This window comes from Octopus sinensis, linkage group LG9 (assembly GCF_006345805.1).
Source record: "Octopus sinensis linkage group LG9, ASM634580v1, whole genome shotgun sequence".
Taxonomy (NCBI): domain Eukaryota; kingdom Metazoa; phylum Mollusca; class Cephalopoda; order Octopoda; family Octopodidae; genus Octopus; species Octopus sinensis.
The window spans coordinates 43,906,318-43,929,095 of record NC_043005.1 but is presented as its reverse complement, the minus strand read 5'-3'; the positions used below and the strand labels follow the sequence as shown (position 1 = coordinate 43,929,095).

General features: G+C 36.1%; 1 protein-coding gene and 1 non-coding gene across 4 annotated transcripts in view; both read right to left on the bottom strand.

Moving 5' to 3' along the window:
• Nucleotides 1–22,778, bottom strand: part of LOC115215897 — a 72,917-nt gene that overhangs the window by 5,387 nt on the left and 44,752 nt on the right. The window contains exon 1 of one of the 3 annotated variants that reach the window (XM_036505938.1): nt 13,531–13,646. The exons of the other annotated variants lie outside the window; for them this stretch is intronic. The gene's annotated coding sequence lies outside the window, so the exon portion shown is untranslated. Of the gene's footprint in view, nt 1–13,530; nt 13,647–22,778 lie in introns of those variants that run through there. 3 annotated transcript variants of the gene reach the window in all.
• LOC115215969 lies at nt 17,689–17,795 on the bottom strand. The gene has a single exon (XR_003882046.1). It is a non-coding gene; the product is annotated as a U6 spliceosomal RNA (small nuclear RNA).

Below are 22,778 nucleotides of genomic sequence, written 5' to 3'. Positions count from 1 at the left end.
TAAGTTTTTTTCATTAACAAGTTTAATAATGAGCAAGTTATTTTATTAAATCCCTCCAAATTCTTGATTTTGAAAATTAATTGACATACATATACACAAGCAGTGTATATTTTGTTGGAAATTGGAAATATGGCCACAAAAGAGTTTTTAGAGAAATTCAAAATGTTTATGATTCTGTCAACTGAAAACTGATAAACAAATTCTTTATGTATTAGTTAAAAAAAAATTAAAAAAAAGACATGGAAAAGTACAATTCTAAAAAAATACAGAAGTGAAAGAAGAAAGCCAATGAATGGTTTCAAATTTTGCCACAAGGGCAGCCATTTTGGGGGAGGGGCTGTGTCAATTACATCAATCCCAGTGTTTCACTGGTACTTTATTGACCCTGAAAGGATGAAAGGCAAAGTTGAAATTTGCAGAATTTGAACTCAGAACATGACAGGTGAAATACTGTTAAGCATTTAGCTCGGCATGCTAACGAGTCTGATAATAATAATAATAATAAAGTAGTTGAAATTCCTATAAAAGAGAATACTGATTTGGATGAACAATGAGGAATGGTAAAATTCACTGAAATATGGAACCTAATTATCATTGATGAAGTGTTGTAGATAAATAAAAACTTTTGAAATTGTTGGTAAAATGTAGCAAAACTTTTAAGAGAAAAAAAAAAAAAATCCAGAAAATGACTGCTAATCTCTTGTTTAAAAGATGTATCCAGTTAAAAGAAAAGGACAAGTTTAATAAGCTTAAGTTTGTGTACATCAGCTCAGCATTTCATCCTCTTATCAAAATACTAAAACTCAAAGATACAAATCACATTTTTCTAAAAGAACAAGATTCTAAGTAAGATTTAGTCATCAAATGAAATACCCAGGGACTAATAGCTTAAGATAACAACATGAAAATAAAATGAAGCAACAAATTCATTCAGAAAAATTAAATCTTAAATCTACCCTTTAGCCAAATTCCATTTGAGATTATTCAGATGGGGGTGACTTAAAAGAAAGAATGAAATACAAAAGGGTAAGAAAGTCTTATCGCTTATAATTAGCTGACAGACGAGAACAGAGGAATCAATATCAAGATATGCCTGTAGCTGGGCTCACAGCACCGACACTGATAATGAATCACTGTTGAGTTTAATTTCATTAATAAACAAAATTTACTTAGAATTTACACAAAACTACTGCCAACTTTACAACAACAATTTAAAAATATTACTGGCAGAAAAGGTTTGCTGTGAATCACTGCTTGCTGTCTGTTGGTTTGTTCGAACACAAAGGAACCTGAGAATTAATGAGTAAAACCATGATGCACTTTAAACTTCAACAGCTTAGCAGACACTCTGGGGTGAAGAATAATCTGAAAAATATACTCATTTAAATGGCATATGTAAATTTTGTTGATTATTAATGTTGAGAGACAGCACATGCCTTAGGTTGCCACAGCCAGCAAATGACCAACAACTACTGGCAATATAGGTTACATATGTAAATGTTCATGAATTTAATACTAAATGCCAACAAAAGACCATTTTTTTTTCTGTGATGAAGAGTTTGCGATAATTTTAATAATTCTAGACAAGAATCTCCAAGAGGTTTCTAAGAAATTCAGAATATGTTGCATTTATAGCCAAAGTTTTATTTAACCCAATCAAAACCAAAACACACAATGGAGATGCTATCTTTAGAGATTTTCTTCCTATTAACAAATATTTAATGCTTTTATAGTGCAACTCTTTAGCATTTAAACTGGCTATATCCAGCCCAAATAGTCTACTGGCTTTATGTTCACACTAGCCAGATTTGGTCTCTCCCATTTACCTTACAAGGTCATTCTAAAAATAAACACATCATTGAAATCCCAAAGCTACAAAGTAATGTATGATTAATTCAAAACAATGTGAATAAGTACACATTACTTTTCACAGAATAATCTAAACACAAAAGGGTTAAGTATCACACAACTTTACAGACAAATGTGATTAAATTTTGACAGACTATAATGGATTGGCACTTACTTTTTCCCTTACTGTATATGTATTTCTTGCTAATGAATACCTAACAATGAACATGAAAGAAGTCAACAATAACTTATCTTAAGTTTCTTAATAATCCAAAGCAGTGATTCCCCAATGTGAGGTCTGGGAAAACTGTGGTAGGGCATGGGATCCAAACTTTTTTTCCTTTTTTTTTTATGGGACATTGAATTGTGAAAATTAAGACTATTTGCTGCAGTATAGCACTATTCGAATGCCCTAATATGAGTATTTCTTTCAGGAAAGTATATAATTATGAAATATTAAAAATAAAGTTGTTATTTTTGAACCACCAGTGGGGAATACATTTTTCTAGAAAACAATTAAGGCTTAATGAATAAATAAATTAATTAATCCTAAGATGAAGCAAATTCATGTATATTGTAACATTCAGGGCTGGCTCTACATTCTATAGAAAATTAATAGAGATAAACTTAAGTGATCATATCACACTGCTAACACCAAAGTAAGACATAGTATTAACTTATAAACCCTTAATAAAAAATCTGGCACTCTGTCACTTACAACGACGAGGGTTCCAGTTGATCAAATCAACAGAACAGCTTGCTCATGGGATTAACTTGCAAGTGGCTGAGTTCTCCACAGACACACGTACCCCTTCACATACTTCTCAAGGAGATTCAGCATGACACAGAGTGTGACAAGGCCGGCCCCTTGAAATATGGGTACTAATCAGCTGAGTGGACTGAGGCAGTGTGAAATATGGGTACTAATCAGCTGAGTGGACTGAGGCAGTGTGAAATATGGGTACTAATCAGCTGAGTGGACTGAGGCAGTGTGAAATATGGGTACTAATCAGCTGAGTGGACTGAGGCAGTGTGAAATAATGTGCCTTGCTCAAGGACACAATGCGCTGCCGGGGAATTGAACTTGTGACCCTAAAATTGCGAGCCGAATACCTTAACCACTAAGCCATGTGCCTTTAATAAACTTAGTATATTATGGTTGCAAAATGAAATATGGAAAATATTTACACAAAGTAGGTCTTAAGTTACAGGAAAGGCAGAGCTTATTAAGCCAGGCCTAATCAAACTCTTAATGATTACAAATACTTTTCTATGTTGTCCTCTTGTGGCAAAAGTTTTTACTTTATGAATCTGTACAGCAGAATTTCCTAAAACTTTGATACTAATCAATACGACTGATCTACTTGAGAATTTGTGTCAAAACTCAAGCCATAACTAACTTTAAAGATTTGGAACAGGTTTGAAGAATTTTATTCTTAATATTTTAGTTCATAAAGAAGGCCATTACTAGTCGTAAGCGTATATATTCAATAATTTATTTAAGGATAAGCTTTGATGGTGAAGATAAACTATCTTGTTGGAAGATTTATTAATAGTTTATTGATCTAAAAGATTCTTCAGATAAATAGCTCGACCAGTCAGCTATGGATGGTCCATTAATTTCCTTCATACTGAAACACTGCATGAAAATTTGCTTGAGTAGAAAAATGTTCCAAATACTAAAAGCTAGCAGCTTATTAATAATTAATATGATTAAACAGGTGGTTTACTTCAAAGTAGCTCCTTAAACCTACTTAATTATTATTTGTTATTTTGTTTGTCTGACAAACAATTTTAATTCTCCAGTTTCATCAGTTCAATGATATTTTTCTTCTTGCAAAGAATTGGAATGGTTAAATCTAATTCCTGACTAGGCTTTTCCTTCAAATCTGCTACCAATACACAGCCAAACAAAATACTATTCCAGTAGCACAAGTGGCATTGTGCGATTTCAAAGTTCGAATCATACCTGAGCTAATTTATCCTTTTATCTCTTTAACCCCCTGTAAAAAGAAGTTAAGTTACCTTCGCAAGTCATGTCGACTCATAAGAGCCTGTTATTTGGTTTCCCATGGCACATAAATCCCACCCCCCACGCCTGGATGGGATGTCGGTCTGTCACAGGATTACTCAGTTTTGCCAGCTGAGTGGACTGGAGCAATGTGAAATGAAGAGTTTTGCTCAATAACACAATGCATTGCCTGATCCAGGAATTGAAACTACAATCTTATGATCACGAGCCCAACACTCTAACCACTGAGCCATGTGCCTCTGGCATTTAAATTAATCATAACCAGCCCAAACAGTCTGCCTGTTTTGCATTCAAACTATCTAGATTCAGCCTTTCACACCTACCAGGCAATGTCATTCTAAAAATAAACAATTCCAACATCAAAATATTAAAGCATGATTAATTCAAAAGACCGTGAATAAATAAGGATTATATGGGACAGAGTAATCTGAATGTGAAAAGATTAGTCAATAAAATTAGATAAACTATCAACAATAGTCTAGAACAGGGATTAACACCCTACTGGTGGGGCGTGGTGCTGTGGATGCCAGGCACAAGGTTCTCATTAAAGTGATACCCTTTTTGCTCTTAGTTAATAATGTACTTTTTTTTTGTACTCAGTACTTAATAAAGTGAAGGAGCATAGCTCACTGGTTAGAGCATCAGGCTCACAGTCATGAGGTAGCGAATTCGATTCCTGAACCAGGCTGTACGAGTTGTGTTCTTGAGCAAGATGCTTTATTTCACATTGCTCTAGATCAATCAGCTGTAGAAATGAGTTGCAACATCACTGGTGCCAAGCTATATCAACCTTTGCCTTTCTCTTGGATAATACCTGGGCATGGAGAGGGGAGACTGGTATGTATGGGTGATTGCTGGTCTTCCATAAACAATCTTACCTGGACTTGTTGGAGCGGAACTTGCTAGGTGCAATTCCATGGTCATTCATGACCGAAAGGAGCTTTTAACCTTTACCCTTTACTTAATAAAAGAGTTACCAGTAGACTCTTTTGTATTAAATAATTGTGATAGAATATTAAAAATAAAGTTGTTTTTTTTTCAACCACTGGTGGGGCATACATTTTTCTTGAAAGTTATAGTGGGCCCTGCAGGAAAATAGGTTGAGAAACATGGATCTAGAATAAGATGGTAATCAAAGAATGACAAATCCTTCCTTTAGGTTCAACAAGCAAGCTGCTAAGCAGAATAAAAAAATTATAAAGTATCAATATTTTTGTAAAGGATACTACCAGACTGAACATACAGACACTCTTTAAGCCTAAAATAATGCAGAAATAAGTTTTATAAAGGAAAATGAAGGAAATCTAAGTGCTTGCTTGGCCTAGAAATAGCAGTCACCTCCCTCATCAAATCACACCTCCCATCTTTAAAAGGGGGAAAAGGAAAAAAAAAACAACAAGTTTAGTGATACAGTCCCAGATAAACATTAAGACAGGAATATCTTGTCTGGAATGCCTTTGATCATAAGTTTGTCTTGAATTTCACAAAGCAGACCAGGGTTAAATAACAACAAAGGCTTCATTGTCTTAAGAGGTTTAGAAAATCCGCTGCAGAGTTCAATTATTTTTGTGGCTAGTGACCAGCAGAAAGTATCAATTCTAAACTCCTAAGACGCTCACAGCTGACTAGATTTGTCACTATTATAGAGAGCAAAAACAGAGAATCACTGCTGGAGCAGTTGGGTAATAGCCAACACCTCAATCATGTAATCCATACTTGATGGTCTTATTGGGTGAAGGCCAAGGCTCTACTTTGGAAAACAACACTCGGTGGAGCACCTAGAGAAAGATTAGACTTGTATGAGATCCATATATGTGTATGTGTGTGTGTGTGTGTGAATGTATGCATGTATATGTGTGTATATATGTATGCATATATATATATATATATCCACACACACACAATCTAGGTGCAGACACGGTTGAGTGTGGTAAGAAGTTTGTTACCTAACCACATGGTTCTAGGTACAGTCCCATAGCGCGGAACCTTGGACAGGTGTTTTTCTACTATAGCCCTAGGCCAACCAAAGGCTTGTGAGTGGATGAAGCCCGTTGTATATATAAATGTGGGTGTCTTTGTGTCTGTGTTTGTCCCCCGCCACAGCTTGACAACCAGTGTCGATCTGTTTACATCCATGTAACATAATGGTTCAGCAAAAGAGACCAAGAGAATAAGTACCATGCTGGCTAAAAAAAAACTAAAACGATAAAAGTACTGGTGTCAACTTGTTCAGTAAAAATTCTTCAGGGTTGTGCTGCAGCATGGCCATAGTCAAATGACTGAAATAAGTCAAAAGACTTATTTCACACATACACATATAGATGCGAATATTTGCCACACACCACGTTGTTTCAACACCCACTTTTCCATCCTTGCACAAATCACATGGAATTTACTGAGGCAGATTTTCTACAGCGGGATGTTCTTCCTGTTGTCAACCATCATATGCTGCTAAGCAAGATAATACTTCTACAGGACCAGACATGACACAGAAGAATAAAAAGACAGGACGCCACTTGTATGATGGCGACATTCATTTACAAACATCATGCTATAAGGAGACACAAACATATAATATCATCATCATCATTTAACGCCTGTTATCCATGCTGGCAAGGGTTGGACAGTTCGATAGGGGTCGACCAGCTCAAGAGCTGCCCAAGCTCCATTTGTCTGTTTTGGCATGGTTTCTATGGCTGCATGAGTGGGCATAGCCTTTTGTAGTAACTGACATAAGCTGCTCAATTTTCACGTGTTGGTAAAGTAACTCTTCTACTGTACCTTTCTTTTAGTAATTCTTCACTGCATGCAAATTATAGGTTCCAACATGCCATCGTTGAGTTCTCGATGAATGACAGCTGAGGGCTGTCCAACATCCACAGAAGGCTACAGGATGTTTATGGAGATGATACAAGTGACATGAGCTATGTGCACAGAGGAATGAAGAAGTTAAAAGAAGATGACACCACACAGTGGGAGGTGACCATCACAGATGCAAATCACCAGCAAGAGGACAAACTTATATGAACAGATGAGTCACAAACCATCAGGTGGCTGCACAAGTGGACTGTGGTCACAATGCATTATAGTGAAATAATTTGAGTATTTGAAAGACTTGAAGAGTTCTGAGTTGAATGAATTGCGCCCCCACCCCGTACTTATTTACTGACCCCAGTACTTAATTCTATTGGACTCTTTTGCTGAACTGTAATGTTACAGGGAAATAAATACACCAGCACCGGTTGTCAAATGGTGATGGGAGACCAACACAAACACACACACACACATATATATATATATATGCAGATGTGTTACCAGTGCTGGTGGCAGAGAACCATCCGTTTGCGACCATTGCCAGTGCCGCCCTGACTGGCCTCGTGCTGGTGGCACGTAAAAAGCACCATCCGTTCGTGTCTGTTGCCAGCCTCGCCTCGCCCCCGTGCCGGTGGCACATAAAAGGCACCATCCGTTCGTGGCCGTTTGCCAGCTCTGTCTGGCACCTGTGCGGGTGGCACGTAAAAAGCATCCACTACACTCACGGAGTGGTTGGCGTTAGGAAGGGCATCCAGCCGTAGAAACACTGCCAGATCTGACTGGGCCTGATGAAGCCTTCTGGCTTTACAGACCCCAGTTGAACCGTCCAACCCATGCTAGCATGGAAAACGGACGCTAAACGATGATGATGATGATGACAAAGGGGTGTTTTCTGTTTCCGTCCACCAAATCCACACACAAGGCTTCCATACAGTGGGACTGAACCCGGAACCATTTGGTTGGGAAACAAGCTTCCTACCGCACAGCTGCACCCTGCGTGCAAAGAATTCTCACAAAGGTATTAGCAAAAGCCTTTCACAAGCACTTAACTGAAGAGTTGTTGCTTACTGAGCCAGGATGACGGAAAATAAGTAGCAAGATTTGATAAGAGATCAATAATCAAACACCATTCATTTACTGCAGTTATTGGTTTCTATAATTTCTTAAAAAAAAAAAAAAAAAAAAAGCAACTAAAATTGACTCGGTTAAAATTATTCTAGTTAAAGCCTGCACAGCTTAGAAATTAGTGAACACTATTAGACTATTAAGGAAAATGTTGCAGTCTATAGTAAATTTTTCAAACAAAATAAATGAACATTTAAATGTTTCTATTTTTAGATATGAATCATGGAATGATCTTGTGGTGGGGCAGAAGGGCTGATTTTGATATACTGCTTGGGTTCTTTCATAAAACACATGAGTTCTTCCTACTCTGCTTGTCACTTTTACTATCCATTAATTTTCTTATAAACATATATTATTTCCTAATTAACTACTGCCTGTTCAGGAGAATTCTGGAAGGCTGTGTATGTGTGTGTGTATGTATATGTGTGTGGGGGGATCATCCCATATATAATGTGGTTTTTTTCAATTGCATGAATTTAAAATCAGAGAGGGATGGGATAAACTATTTGCATCAACTTGCTATAAAAGCAGGTAGTAGTTTTACCTTGTACTTATTCTTAGTGCAAGTTTTGAAGAGTGCAGTTTGATTTTAACAGCTATAATGGACAAGTGAATTTTGGAAGATGGGCTCTACAAATGCACCAGATAGATGGAAGAGCATTGTAGAAAATGAAGGAGTGCATATTTTAGATTAAAAAAGAACCCTGTTTACCTTGATTTTGAAAAATAAAAGAAGTATAGAAAAAAAAACATTATTTATGGGATGAACCAATATATATATATATATATTATATAAATTTATATATATATATATATATATATATATATATAGGTGCAAGCATCGCTGTGTGGTAAGAAGCTTACTTCCCAACCACATGGTTCCGGGTTCAGTCCCACTGCGTAGCACCTTGGGCAAGTGTCTTCAACTATAGCCTCGAACTGACCAAAGCTTTGAGTAGATTTGGTAGATGGAAACTGAAAGAAGCTTATCGTATATCTTTATGTATATGTTTTCATGTGTGCCTGTTTGTTAGTCTGTGCTTGTCCCCCAACCTTTGCTTGAAAATTGCAGTTGATGTGTTTACATCCCCATAACCTACTGTTATGATTTAAAATAGGCTTAAAAATATAAGTCTTAGGGTCAAATGACTGAAACAAGTAAAAGAAAAAATATATATATTTATATATATATATATATATATATATAAAAATTTAGCAATTAAGGACAACTACTTAATAAGGAAAACTTAACAAGAAATTGTCAGGTAGATAGCGTGAAAACCTCATAAGAAATAAATTTCGAAAATAATTATTTCTTATTGAACATATTAATTTATATATAGAGGGCATTATACATACATGCCAGAGGGCATTATACATACATGCCACACGCTAAGAGGGACAATTAGTCATTTCTACCAAAAATATTACTAATCCCACCGAATGCAATTTTTCAAAGAAAGACATTTAAAAAATATAGACCTGTATCACAGTGATTTCATACTTACGTATTCATCAGCAGGCCTGAATGTATCATAAATAAACGACCCTGCCCCGCTTAAGCCGATCAGCTAACTGATCAACATCAACGAAGCACATGGGTGAGTTTACATATATTACCTCCTGTAAATGGCATACTTTTACGAATTGCATTTCAGGAAAGGAAAAGTTTTTTCGGAATAAAAATTTAGCAATTAAGGACAACTACTTAATAAGGAAAACTTAACAAGAAATTGTCAGGTAGATAGCGTGAAAACCTCATAAGAGAATAAATTTCGAAAATAATTATTTCTTATTGAACATATTAATTTATATATAGAGGGCATTATACATACATGCCAGAGGGCATTATACATACATGCCACACGCTATATATAAATTAATATGTTCAATAAGAAATAATTATTTTCGAAATTTATTCTCTTATGAGGTTTTCACGCTATCTACCTGACAATTTCTTGTTAAGTTTTCCTTATTAAGTAGTTGTCCTTAATTGCTAAATTTTTATTCCGAAAAAACTTTTCCTTTCCCGAAATGCAATTCGTAAAAGTATGCCATTTACAGGATGTAATATATGTAAACTCACCCATGTGCTTCGTTGATGTTGATCAGTTAGCTGATCGGCTTAAGCGGGGCAGGGTCGTTTATTTATGATACATTCAGGCCTGCTGATGAATACGTAAGTATGAAATCACTGTGATACAGGTCTATATTTTTTAAATGTCTTACTTTGAAAAATTGCATTCGGTGGGATTAGTAATATTTTTGGTAGAAATGACTAATTGTCCCTCTTAGCGTGTGGCATGTATGTATAATGCCCTCTGGCATGTATGTATAATGCCCTCTATATATAAATATATATATATATATATATAGATAGATAGATAGATATATATATATAAAACTTTCATCTTTAATACTGGTACCTATTCTGTTAATCACTTTTACCAAACCTCTAAGTTATGGGGTACATAAACACACACAAAGACACAAACAGACACACACACACACTTATATATACCAAGCTTCTCTCAGTTTCTGCCTACAAAATCCACTCACAAGGCTTTGGTTGACATGAGGCTATAGTGGAAGCCACTTGCTCAAGGTGCCATGCTGGGGGACTGAACCCAGAACCATGTAGTTGGGAAGCAAACCTCTTACCATATAGTTATGCATGCATCTATATGTGTATGTGTGTGCGCGCACATACACAATGTAGGATCTGGTCAAGCCATTCACATCATACATAAGATTGAACAATTTTGAAAACATTTCAAAAGTCAAGAAAAAGAATTAAAAAATAGAAACTAAAAACTGGTATAATAGTATTACATAATATTACTTAGCGAAAACAAAAAAATAAATCAGATAACATAATAGCTACTATAGTAATAAGAAACCCTCAGAGGCTCACTAAGAAATTTTCAAAAATTAAATCCAACTTTAATAATCCTCAGAATAATTATTTAAAGAGAAGACAAGCATGATATTAAGGGAAATTCTGATACAAGATAATTTAAATCATATTAAAATTAATCTCATAAGACATTAAGAATTAAGCTATTCATTTTTCCTAATACTAACCTGACTTAATTCCATGATAAAGATAATTCGGAATTGAAATCCCAGATTTATAGCAAATATAATATAAAAATACAAGTATGGATAGAGAAACCTCATTTGTAAATAATTGCAAATCAGAAATATACTAACTCACAGCATTATTCACACATAGGAAGAATAGAAAATACAAAATCATATTTTCTTGAGAACGATTTAACACTAAATAAGGAGCTCATCCACTATATAGCCTTGTTTCTGTATCTAAGATGGTATATAGGAGGTCTTCATTAGCACCAGAAGTCTTCTATCATGCTGTTGTCTCACACTATCAAGGGACAACCATAGTCACAAGTGGTTCTCTTACATTCAGAAGCTTTGGTTAACTAAACACCAAGTTCTGAGTCTGAAATGCTAGCCACTGACAACTGATAAGTCCCTTAATCCCTCGGGGGTTGTTGGGGCGCTGCAGCCATGTGGCTTATCTAGGGCGAGATCTAAGCCCATCTCTCTGTCAGGCTACACTCATTTCTACAACTGAGTGAACTGAAGCAACATGAAACAAAATGTTTTGCTCAAGGATCGAAACCACAATCTTACAGTTGTGAATCCAACACCCTAACCACTAAGCAATGTGCCTTCACTTTAAATAGTCTTAATCAGCATGAAAACACATGCAACACAGCAATAATATTAGCATAACAATATCCTATCACCCAGAAATGATTTGGCTTAATTCCTTTCACTATTTCAGAATAATGCCTACCATCATTTGCAATGCTTGTTCTTGTATTGGTTGTCAAATTACAATCTTTATTAGAGTCTGGAATATCATTCAAAGCTTGTACTGACTGATTCTGTATTTTCATTCACTATCAATATTTGTGTCATTATTTATTTGATCTGTGTGAGCTAATTCATTTTAAGAACCACAGCTGTATTATTTCCTGCTTCAGATATAAATCTAGCTTGTTGTGGTTTATCATTTCTTCTGCATCAATACCAAAACTGGAGCTGCAGTTTCATAAAACATTGTTATTGGTGATCATATTTGTCTGCCACCTAAGCAGATGGACAAAGAAGTCTTCAAAAGAGAGGCGTTGTCTGATAACTCAAAAGCATGCAAATTAAATATATATTAATAGACACTTTACTTAGTGAATGTGCTTTTAAACCCATTTTAATATGTACAACTATTCCTTTAGCAATTCCATTTTATTCGAGATGATATGGATGTATTGTCATAGGTTTACATGCCATCTTATTGTATATAAAGCTTTATTAGAAAACTTACAGGCATTGTTAGTGTTTCTGAAACACTATTTCTCGACACCCACCTCACAAAAACTCAATTCTTAATTATCTGTCTCTCCTTTATTCCTGTTTCTTATGACCACCCAGAAAATGCATCAAGAAATAGTGACTTCAAATTCTGGCACAAGTCCAGCAATTTTGGAAGAAGGGGTAAGTTGATTGCATTGGTCCTAATGTTCAACTGCTACTTATTTTATCAACCCTGAGGGGATGAAAAGCAAAAATTAACCACAGCAGAATTTGAACTCGGAACATACATATGGATGAAATGCAACTAAGTACTGTGCCCAGTGTGCTTACGATTTTGCCAGCTTGCCACCTTTGGGCAACTTAATATTGGTTTCAATTTTTGGCACAAGGCCAGCAATTTCGGGGGAGGGGTTTGCTCAGCTGGTACTTATTTTATCGGCTTCGAAAGGATGAAAGGCAAAAATCAGCCTCAGTAGAATTTGAACCCAGAACATTTAGATATATGAAATGCTGCTAACCATTTTGCCCAATGTGCTAACAATTCTGCCAGCTTGCTGCCTTTGCATCAACAAATATTAAGAACAGTCCATAATTCTTGACATAAGTATTAATCTACACGCACACCATATCTATGCATTAATTTCTTTAAATCATGTGAGCAATGAGTCAGATAATTCTGGTTTTATTCTACCACATGCTGGACATGTCATTCTACATTTTCACAGTAACCCGACGACTAGGCTTCTAATCTCCACCAATTCTTTGTTGCTGTTGAGATACCAATGCACAACATGTATAAATTTTATCATTTCTTTTGGTGGGACAATTAATCATCCATTATACAAGATACCATCTTTCAGTGTTTCTATGACTTTTAATGCCTTTTCAACAACCAAAAAAATCGACCTATTTATTATTTTTAAAAAAATGTTTTTTTAATTTACTATTTTAAATATTATCATTGGCAGCCTTCAACTTTATATTTATACACTTAATAATAACAATCTTCATTAGATGGAAAAATAAATCATCATCATCATCATGTTAAACATGACAATGATGATTGGAGTCTGGTGTAGATCTCCAGTTTGCCAGCCCCTGTCAAACCATCCAACTTATGTCAGCATCGACAATGGATGTGAAATGATGATGAGCAACTTTGGTACATAGAATTTCAACAGATTTGCCATTAATACATACATCACGAAAAATAACAACATTATCATTCAGCTAAACCAATAAATCACAACTGTGATAATGCATCAACATGAACTATTTAAGATCCCTTTACATTATATATCAAATGCTATCAGTTGTAAAACCCATCTAGAAGACACATAATTTTTACTAAAAACTATTCCAGTTACCTATGATCTGAGACTTGTAAAATGTTGTCCGAGCAGAAAATACTGTTTTTCAATATACCATACAGACATCAAGGCTCCTCTCAACTGTGGTTAGAGATTTCAGCAAATAAAGTCCAGGATGGCTGTTTTGAGAAAATATTCTTGATATAACCTTTTCACTTGTATCAGTTGTTCATAAAACCTCTTGTGACATCATAAATGAGGATCACCGGCTTTGATAAAGCTTTATATAAAGCTTTATATGCTAAAATAGCATCTGTTGTTGAATTCCCTATGAAGACGGGACAACATATTTACAAAGTGATGCAAGTGTGAAGTCTGAATAATGACCAATTGCCCATGCAGTGCCATGTGAAAGCACCCTGCACACTGAAGTGGTTGGCAATGGGAAGGGCATCCAGCCATAGAAACCATGCCAAATCAGACTGGAGTTTGGTGCAGCCCCCCCCCCCCAGCTTGCTAGCTATAGTCTAACTGTCCAACCCATTCCAGCAAGAACAACAGACGTTACATTATAATGATGATGATGATACTGATAGAAATTGACAAATTCAAGAAAAGATACTAATTGATTCTTCATTGTTGTTTTTACATCCCTAATTCTTGCTTAGTAAATGGTCTAGTGATATAAATTCCTTTATCAGTAAAGTAAAAGACCTCCCCGCCCTCTTGGTCATGAACGACCATAGGATTACATCTAGAAAGTTTCCCTCCAAGACACAAGTTATGGAAGACCAGCAGTCACCCATGCATATTAGCCTCCCCTCTCCATGCCACCAATGTTATCCAAGGGAAAAGCAAAGGCCAATACAACTTAGCGCCAGTGATGTTGCAGCTCATTTCTACAGCTGAGTGGACTGGAGCAACGTGAAATAAAGTGTCTTGCTCAAGAAAACAACACAGCCTAGTCTGGGAATTGAACTCACTACCTCATGACTGTGATCCTGATGCTCTAACCAGAGAGCCATGTGAAAACTTTCACATATTCTGAGATTTCTACCGTCTTTTTTTTCTTTTCCCTTTTACAACCACTGAGAAAATTCTCCTCCACTTCTTTCAGGTGAAAATTTTTCCAAGAGGAATTTTAGCCAAATGAATCAGCCCCAATTATTCTTCTTTTTTTTTAAAAAGCCTGGTACTTATTCTATCGGTCCCTTTTGCCAAACGGCTAAGTTACATACCAGCACCAGTTGTCAAACTGGTGTGGGGTGACAGTCACAAAGACACACACACACATTTTCATTTTCTGTCTATTAAATCTGCTCTCAAGACATTGGTTGACCTGAGGCTATAGCAGAAGACACTTGCCCAAGGTGCTACACAGGGACTGAACCTGGAATGATGTGGTAGGGAAGCAAGCTTCATGCCACACATCCACTTCTATACTACTATATTTATATATATATGTAGGCGCAGGTGTAATTGTGTGCTAAGAAGATTGATACCCAACCACATGGTTCTGGGTTCAGTCCCACTGTGTGGCACCTTGTGAGGGATTTGGTAGATGGAAACTGTAAAAAGCTTGTGTGTTTGTGTATCTATATGTGTGTCTCTGTGTCAGTGTTTGCCCCCTCCCCCATCTACATCCCTTGGTGTGTTAACGTCCCCATAACTTAGCAGCTTGGCAAAAGAGACCAACAGAATAAGTATCAGGCTTACAAAGAATAAATCCTGGGGTCGATTTGTTCGACTAAAAGAAAAAGAACCCTTGAACCCTTGAAGATAGTGTTCCAGCATAGTCGCAGTCAAATGACTGAAACAAATAAAAGAATACATACATACACACACGCACGCACGCACACACACACACACACACATATATATATATAAAATGTAAGTACTTCCCTTAGCTTCGTAATGACTAATTAATTTAATGTGGATTGGCATAGCCATGTCTACAAAATACCATGATCTGGTATTCCCATTCAGAAAAATGTCAGCTTTAAAACCCTTTAATCACCTAAATTGTTTCGAAACTTCAATCTCAAGAATTAATGTTGAATTATCACATTCCTCCCAAGCAAGCCATAATTTATGATTTTTGTTTTTACATTCAACATAATCAGGAAGTGTTATCAGTTTCCACGAAAGCATCAAACTTACCAAAATATTCAATGAATGTGCCATCAAACTGCTTTAGTTTGAGATAACACTTTCTTTGTTTTGGTTATAACTAAATTAATCTACAAGTTCTTAAGATTCTTAAGGTGCCAAAGTTTTCATCTTACTGTAACCTGTTCACTGACAATTCCACTACAAATGTTGAAAATTACTTACAGAAAATTTTTTTAAAAAATCTTCAGGAGTTTTTCTTTAATTTATGGTCTTATTTAGTTTCATTTTGCCTTTGTTTACCTTTTGAACATGTGGCTACAGTACAGCTGCTGTTTGACCTCTGTAAGCGACTTTTAGGTTCTATTCTAACATTTTGTTGCCATGGTTTATTTTTTAACATTTGTAGACATGGTTTGCTATGTTTAATCTGCTAAGTTATTCTATTGAAATTAAATTCTTCCAAAGCTGATGCATTTAAATGGTAAACAAAAAAAAAAAAGAAAGAAACCAAATAATAATTTATAAATAATACGCAAGACAAATCACAGGTGTATGTATGCACACAAATAGAAGGAACTGCAGAAAGAGAAATATAAAATTTACAGACCAACAGAAGAACTGAAACTAAAAGTATTTATGGTAGCCCATGGCAAAAGGTTAAAACAAGAATGCATATGCCCAAAATATTCAATGAGAGAGAGAGAGAGGAGGTACAGAGACAAAGAGAGTTATGAAAAATCTCTAAGAATCATATAAACTTACCTGTAACTAATTTCTAACAGATGCAGAAGAACTGTGTCAATGACCAGGTCAAAAAGGTGCAATGAAAATTTCAGTATTTCAAGAAATAAACGGAAAGTGAAAGCAAGTCTTGTGTATTCTTAACTGGCTAAAGTAGCTCTTTTAGGCCAATTCCATAAACACTTGCAGAAGTTTTCAAAGCCTTCATTTTCCTTGAAATGTTTTGTAAGTTAACACACCCTGAAAGTGTTTCTTTTTCTACTCTTTTACTTTTTTACTTGTTTCAGTCATTTGACTGCAGCCATGCTGGAGCACCGCCTTTAATCGAGCAACTCGACCCTGGGACTTATTCTTTGTAAGCCCAGTACTTATTTTTATCAGCCTCTTTTGCCGAACCGCTAAGTGACGGGGACATAAACACACCAGCATCGGTTGTCAAGCGATGTTGGGGGAACAAACACAGACATACAAACATACACACACACACACATATATATATACACATATATATGACAGGTTTCTTTAAGTTTCCATCTACCAAATCCACTCACAAGGCTTTGGTTGGCCTGAGGCTATAGTAGAAGACACTTGCCCAAGGTGCCATGCAGTGGGACTGAACCTGGAACCATGTGGTTGGTAAACAAGCTACTTACCACACAGCCACTCCTGCGCCTACATTTAATATGTTTTTTTTTTTTTTACGTGGCTATCATCATCATGCAACATCTGTTTACTATGCTGGCATGCATTGGCTGGTTTGACAGGAGCCGGCCAGCTGAAGAACTGCCCAGGCTCTATGTCTGGTTTGGCAAGATTTTTACAGCTGGATGCACATCCTATTGCCAACCACTTAACCCTTTCGTTACCAACCTGTCTGAAACCAGCTCTGGCTCTTTAGCACAAATGTCTGGTTTTCAAAAGTTTTGAATTAAAATCTTCCACCAAACCTTAGTCACAATTTACGTTCCTAACACTAGCTTAATGATAACGATGTTATTTTACTTAATTCTTTGTTATATTTAAAATAATTGGAAGAAACACAGAGCATCTCAAAATAAATACAGTAACAAAAGGGTTAACAGTATGAAGGGTGCTTATACACAGCACTGGCATGGGTGCATTTGCATAACGCCAGTATGGATGCATTTTATGACATTGGTACCCACAAGCCTGCAAGATTAAGAAGACTCAGTTGGAGAGTGATACAGGGAACATGCCTGTATGCAAGGACAATCTCGGTTTTACTTAACTCAATGTGTCTTCTCAAGCACAGCTAACTGCCAGGAGTCTTGGCGCCCTGTCGCCTCCTCTGTAAGGCCCATTGTCTGAAGATCTTTTCTTACAAATTCATCCTATATCTTTAAAAATGTGGAACGCTTCGTGAATTTGCATGTCATCCTTGCACAGGAGCCATGCCTATCTTCTCTGTATCATTCCAGTTTTAATATATGTAAAGGTAAAGATCCTTCAGTCATGAATGACCATAGAAAGTCCCCCTCCAAGGCACAAGTCCAGGCAAGGTTGTTTATGGAAGACCAACAGTCACCTATGCATACCAGTCTTCCCTCTCCACACTACCGATGTTATTCAAGAGAAAGGCAAAGGCTGATATAACCTGGCACCAGTGATGTCGCAACTCATTTCTACAGGTGAGTGAGCTGGAGTAACATGAAATAAAGTATCTTGGAGTATATGCACTGCCAATGACAAATCAAATGCATGATACTTTAATGGTGCATGCTTACATCAACAAAAGCAATATTTAGAATTGGACATTTATTTGCTTCTATCAACATGTAATAAACTCAAGGTCACTCTTACTTTTTCTTCTTTTTTTAATATTTAGCCAATTCTCTGAAATTTAGAAATCATTTTAAAATGCTGAATTAGTTATGATGGAATCAGAAGCAGATAAAGCCATAAATGACAACATGCAAATAATGAGTTTAAAAAACCCTTGGATGGTAAAAGTCAAAGACTGCCTTAGAGCCTTTGACTTTTAACATCCTAAGGTTTTTTTTTAAAACCTAATATTTACACCCTATTATTTATAGCTTTATCCGCTTTAAGTTTCATCATTAAAAGCAATTTATTTCATATCTCTCAAAGTTTCTGAATTCTTACGACATAAACAATATTCATCATTTTCCACATGTTAACCCTTAAAGAAACTTTGTGTACAGCCATTATATTAAAACAAATGCATTATTTGTTTCTTGTCAATTATGTCCAGAAGATTTTTCAATCATGCTGCAGCAGCGAAGCATCATAACCATTCTTTTGTTATATGTCTGGGTCTCTGAATGGAAGTTCACTGCTTTTAACTGGCGGCGCCATTGTTATGCTGTGCTAAGTTTATCCAAGTAAAGCCAGAGTCACATGCGATCTTTTACATTTAGAAGATTTATACAACCGAATAGCCAAGCTCTGACATTGAGCTGATAGCCACCTTAAATAGTCTAAACATGTAAAACATATGCAATGTTACAACAATATTAGCATAACAATGAAATTACATGCAGTGTTCAACCACAGCCTAATCTACTGAAACTATTATAGTTATGGCTTCTAAAACTTGCGGGTTTAACCCCTCACATACTCTGCTGGCTATCCATCCAATAAACCAATAAATGAAAGTGCTTCTACATGGTTATAGAACCTGTGTGAAAATAGCAGCGAAATGTCTTTTAACCAGTTAAGCTTTCAAATTGTTGTCAAAAGTAATGCTTGTTTATTCACATTATTTTGAATTAGAAGAAGTAAAGACCCACTTTGGTCATGAATGACCATGATACCTAGAAAGTTCTCCTCCGAGGCACAAGTCTGAGTAAAGATGTTTATGGAAAACCAGCAGTCATCCATGCACATCAGCCTTCCTTCTTCGCACCACTAATGTTATCCAAAGGAAAGGCAAAGGCTGATACAGCTGAGTAACATGATATAAAGTGCCTTGCTCAAGAGCACAACATACAGCCAGGTCTGGGAATCAAACTCACTACTTCATGATTGTGAGCACAATGCTCTAACCACTGAGCCATGTGCCTTCACTATTTTGAATTAACAATGTGGTATCTTGCAGCTTCAAGGTTTCAAAAATGTGATTGTTTATTTTTACAATGACATTGTGGGTATGTGTGAGAGACTGGATCTGGTCAGTTTGAACACAAAACATAAAAGCAATAGAATATCTGGGATGGGTATGGCCAGTTTAAATAACAAAAAAGATTAAGCCACATCACAGAGTTAAAAAGATATTAAAGTTATTTTCCTAACCATATAGTCTTGTATTTAATCCCATTGTATATAGCACCTTGGACAAGTATTTTCCACCATAACCCCAGGCCAATCAAAGCCTTGTGGATTCTTTCACAACGAATTGGCTGGCAGAGAGTGATTAGAAGAAACTTGCCCAAGGTAATGTGCAGTGAAACTGAATCCAAAATCATGAGATTGCAAAGTGAACTTCTTAACCATACAGGTATGCCTAATATCTTTATCATTTATGTTTCAGTCATTAGACTGTGGCCCCGCCTTGAGGAATTTTAGCCAAATGAATCAGCCCCAATTATTCTTCTTTTTTTTTAAAAAGCCTGGTACTTATTCTATCGGTCCCTTTTGCCAAACGGCTAAGTTACATACCAGCACCAGTTGTCAAACTGGTGTGGGGTGACAGTCACAAAGACACACACACACATTTTCATTTTCTGTCTATTAAATCTGCTCTCAAGACATTGGTTGACCTGAGGCTATAGCAGAAGACACTTGCCCAAGGTGCTACACAGGGACTGAACCTGGAATGATGTGGTAGGGAAGCAAGCTTCATGCCACACATCCACTTCTATACTACTATATTTATATATATATATGTAGGCGCAGGTGTAATTGTGTGCTAAGAAGATTGATACCCAACCACATGGTTCTGGGTTCAGTCCCACTGTGTGGCACCTTGTGAGGGATTTGGTAGATGGAAACTGTAAAAAGCTTGTGTGTTTGTGTATCTATATGTGTGTCTCTGTGTCAGTGTTTGCCCCCTCCCCCATCTACATCCCTTGGTGTGTTAACGTCCCCATAACTTAGCAGCTTGGCAAAAGAGACCAACAGAATAAGTATCAGGCTTACAAAGAATAAATCCTGGGGTCGATTTGTTCGACTAAAAGAAAAAGAACCCTTGAACCCTTGAAGATAGTGTTCCAGCATAGTCGCAGTCAAATGACTGAAACAAATAAAAGAATACATACATACACACACGCACGCACGCACGCACACACACACACACACACATATATATATATATAAAATGTAGAATGTTGTTTTCGATATGTCATATACATCACCATTGAACCTTTAACACAGAAAAGCAAGTTAGCAGATTATATGGACAAAGGAGATGATACAGCTCTCTTAACGATGCAGCAAGAATACAGACACATATCATTAGCACTATCACAATAACAAAACTGGATGTCCCGATTTCAGATTCCAGACAATAAATTCTGTTTCTTTAATTGCAGTTAGGCCCTCATATAGGTTAGGGTAAAAAAAAAAAAAGTGGGATATTTTATACCGTAATGGTGAATAAGAAGTGTCAATGAAACCACTGATGATAAATAATGTAGTAAAATGTTTCCTCTTTATCATTAGCAGAAAGAAACTGACTATGAAAGTATAGGAGGCTATCACAGCCATATGCAGAACAACTAGCAATCAATACTGAAGAGAGGAGGGGGGTGAAAGAAAAGGAACAAAAACAAAAAAAAACAATTAGGATTCCATTAGAGAGCTAACTCAGCTGATAATGTTTTAGTTTTTTTTCTTTCTTTTCCTACTATAACATACTGAACTAAGAGAAGCATTAACGAGAGAGAGAGAGAGAGAGAGAGAGAGAGAGAGAGATAGGAGAAAAGTGATTTACAACAGTGAGAGAATAAAAATTAAAAAAAAGGATTATTTATAACAACAACAACAACAACAATAGCTGCAAATAAGAAAATAAAAAAAAAAAGAAACCGCAACAAAAATTCAATCTTACCACCAGTGATGACCTTGATAAATATTTTTATCAAATTAAATAGGAAGAACTTTACATTTTGAGAATCAGTCAATCCATTGAGAAAGAACCTGAACAGAAAACGAGTTGCAAGTAGCTGTCTCGACTAGTTATCATTAGAAGGAGATAGTTGTATTGTATAGCACATAACCTACAGGTGAGGCTTCTGTGGAATCGTTGGAACAGCGGGTTCTCAACCAGGGTCCGAAGAAGATTTTGTTGTTGAAATTTTATGTGCATTATATTGGTTATACTTCTATGATCCGCAAAATATTTTAACAATTTTTTGTTTTTATACAATTCCTACTATCTAATTATAAAAATATGAGATTTTTTTTAAACATCAACTAGCTATGGGGATCCCGTAGAGTAAAACAGGAATCAAAGAAGTCCAGAGGAAAAAAAAGTGGTGAAGAACCACTGTATTAAGGCTTTGGAAAAATAGCTGAGTAGCAACATTTATTCCATTCCTTTATATTCTGAGTTCAAATCATGCCAGGATTAACTTATCATTTTACTGGAAGGTGCTGGGAATCAATAAAATAAAGAATCAATTAAGTACTGAGGTCAATGGAACTGACTAAACCTTCTCAAAATTCCTCTCAATCCCCTCAAAATATCAGCCATTACAGAAATGATTATAGAGGGAAGTGGACTGCCAAAATCACTAAAGGGTCAGGTATTATAATGCCATGCAAATATTTGTCCCATCACTTTATGTTCTGAATTCAACCTTGGCTTTTGTCTCTCTGGTGCTGATAAGACCAAGTGCCTATCAAATACTGGGGCTGACTATATCAACTAATTCCCCTGCCCACAAAACTGCTGGCTGCATACCTAAAATCATTAGCACCCAGGATGAAATGTTGAGCAGCCTTTTTTATCAGCTCTTAAGTTCTGAGTTTAAATGCCACTGAAGTCAACCCTACCTTTCATCCTTGGGGGGGGGGGGATCGATACAATATGTACCAATTGATGTAACTTCCCTTTGTACCAGTTGATGTAACTTCCCTTTAAAATTGCTGACCTTGTACCAAAATAAATTATTATTATTATTATTATTATTATTATTATTAAGGCAATGAGCTGGCAGAATTGTTAGCATGCTGGGTGAAATGCTTAGCAATATTTTATTGGTCTTCACACTCTGAGTTCAAATGCTGCTGGGGTCAACTGCACTTTTCATCTTTTCAGGGTTGATAAATTAAGTACCAGTAATGCACGAGAGTTGATGTAATCGATTGATCTCCACCACCACCCTCAAAAAAATTTCAGGACTTGTGTCTATAGCAGAAAGGACTATTGTTATTATCATTGTAGAATAAAGTAAGAGAATAAATAGTGGATTGATTTGTGTATATCAAGAAAAGACATATACAAACACACATATGTATGTGTATTTAGA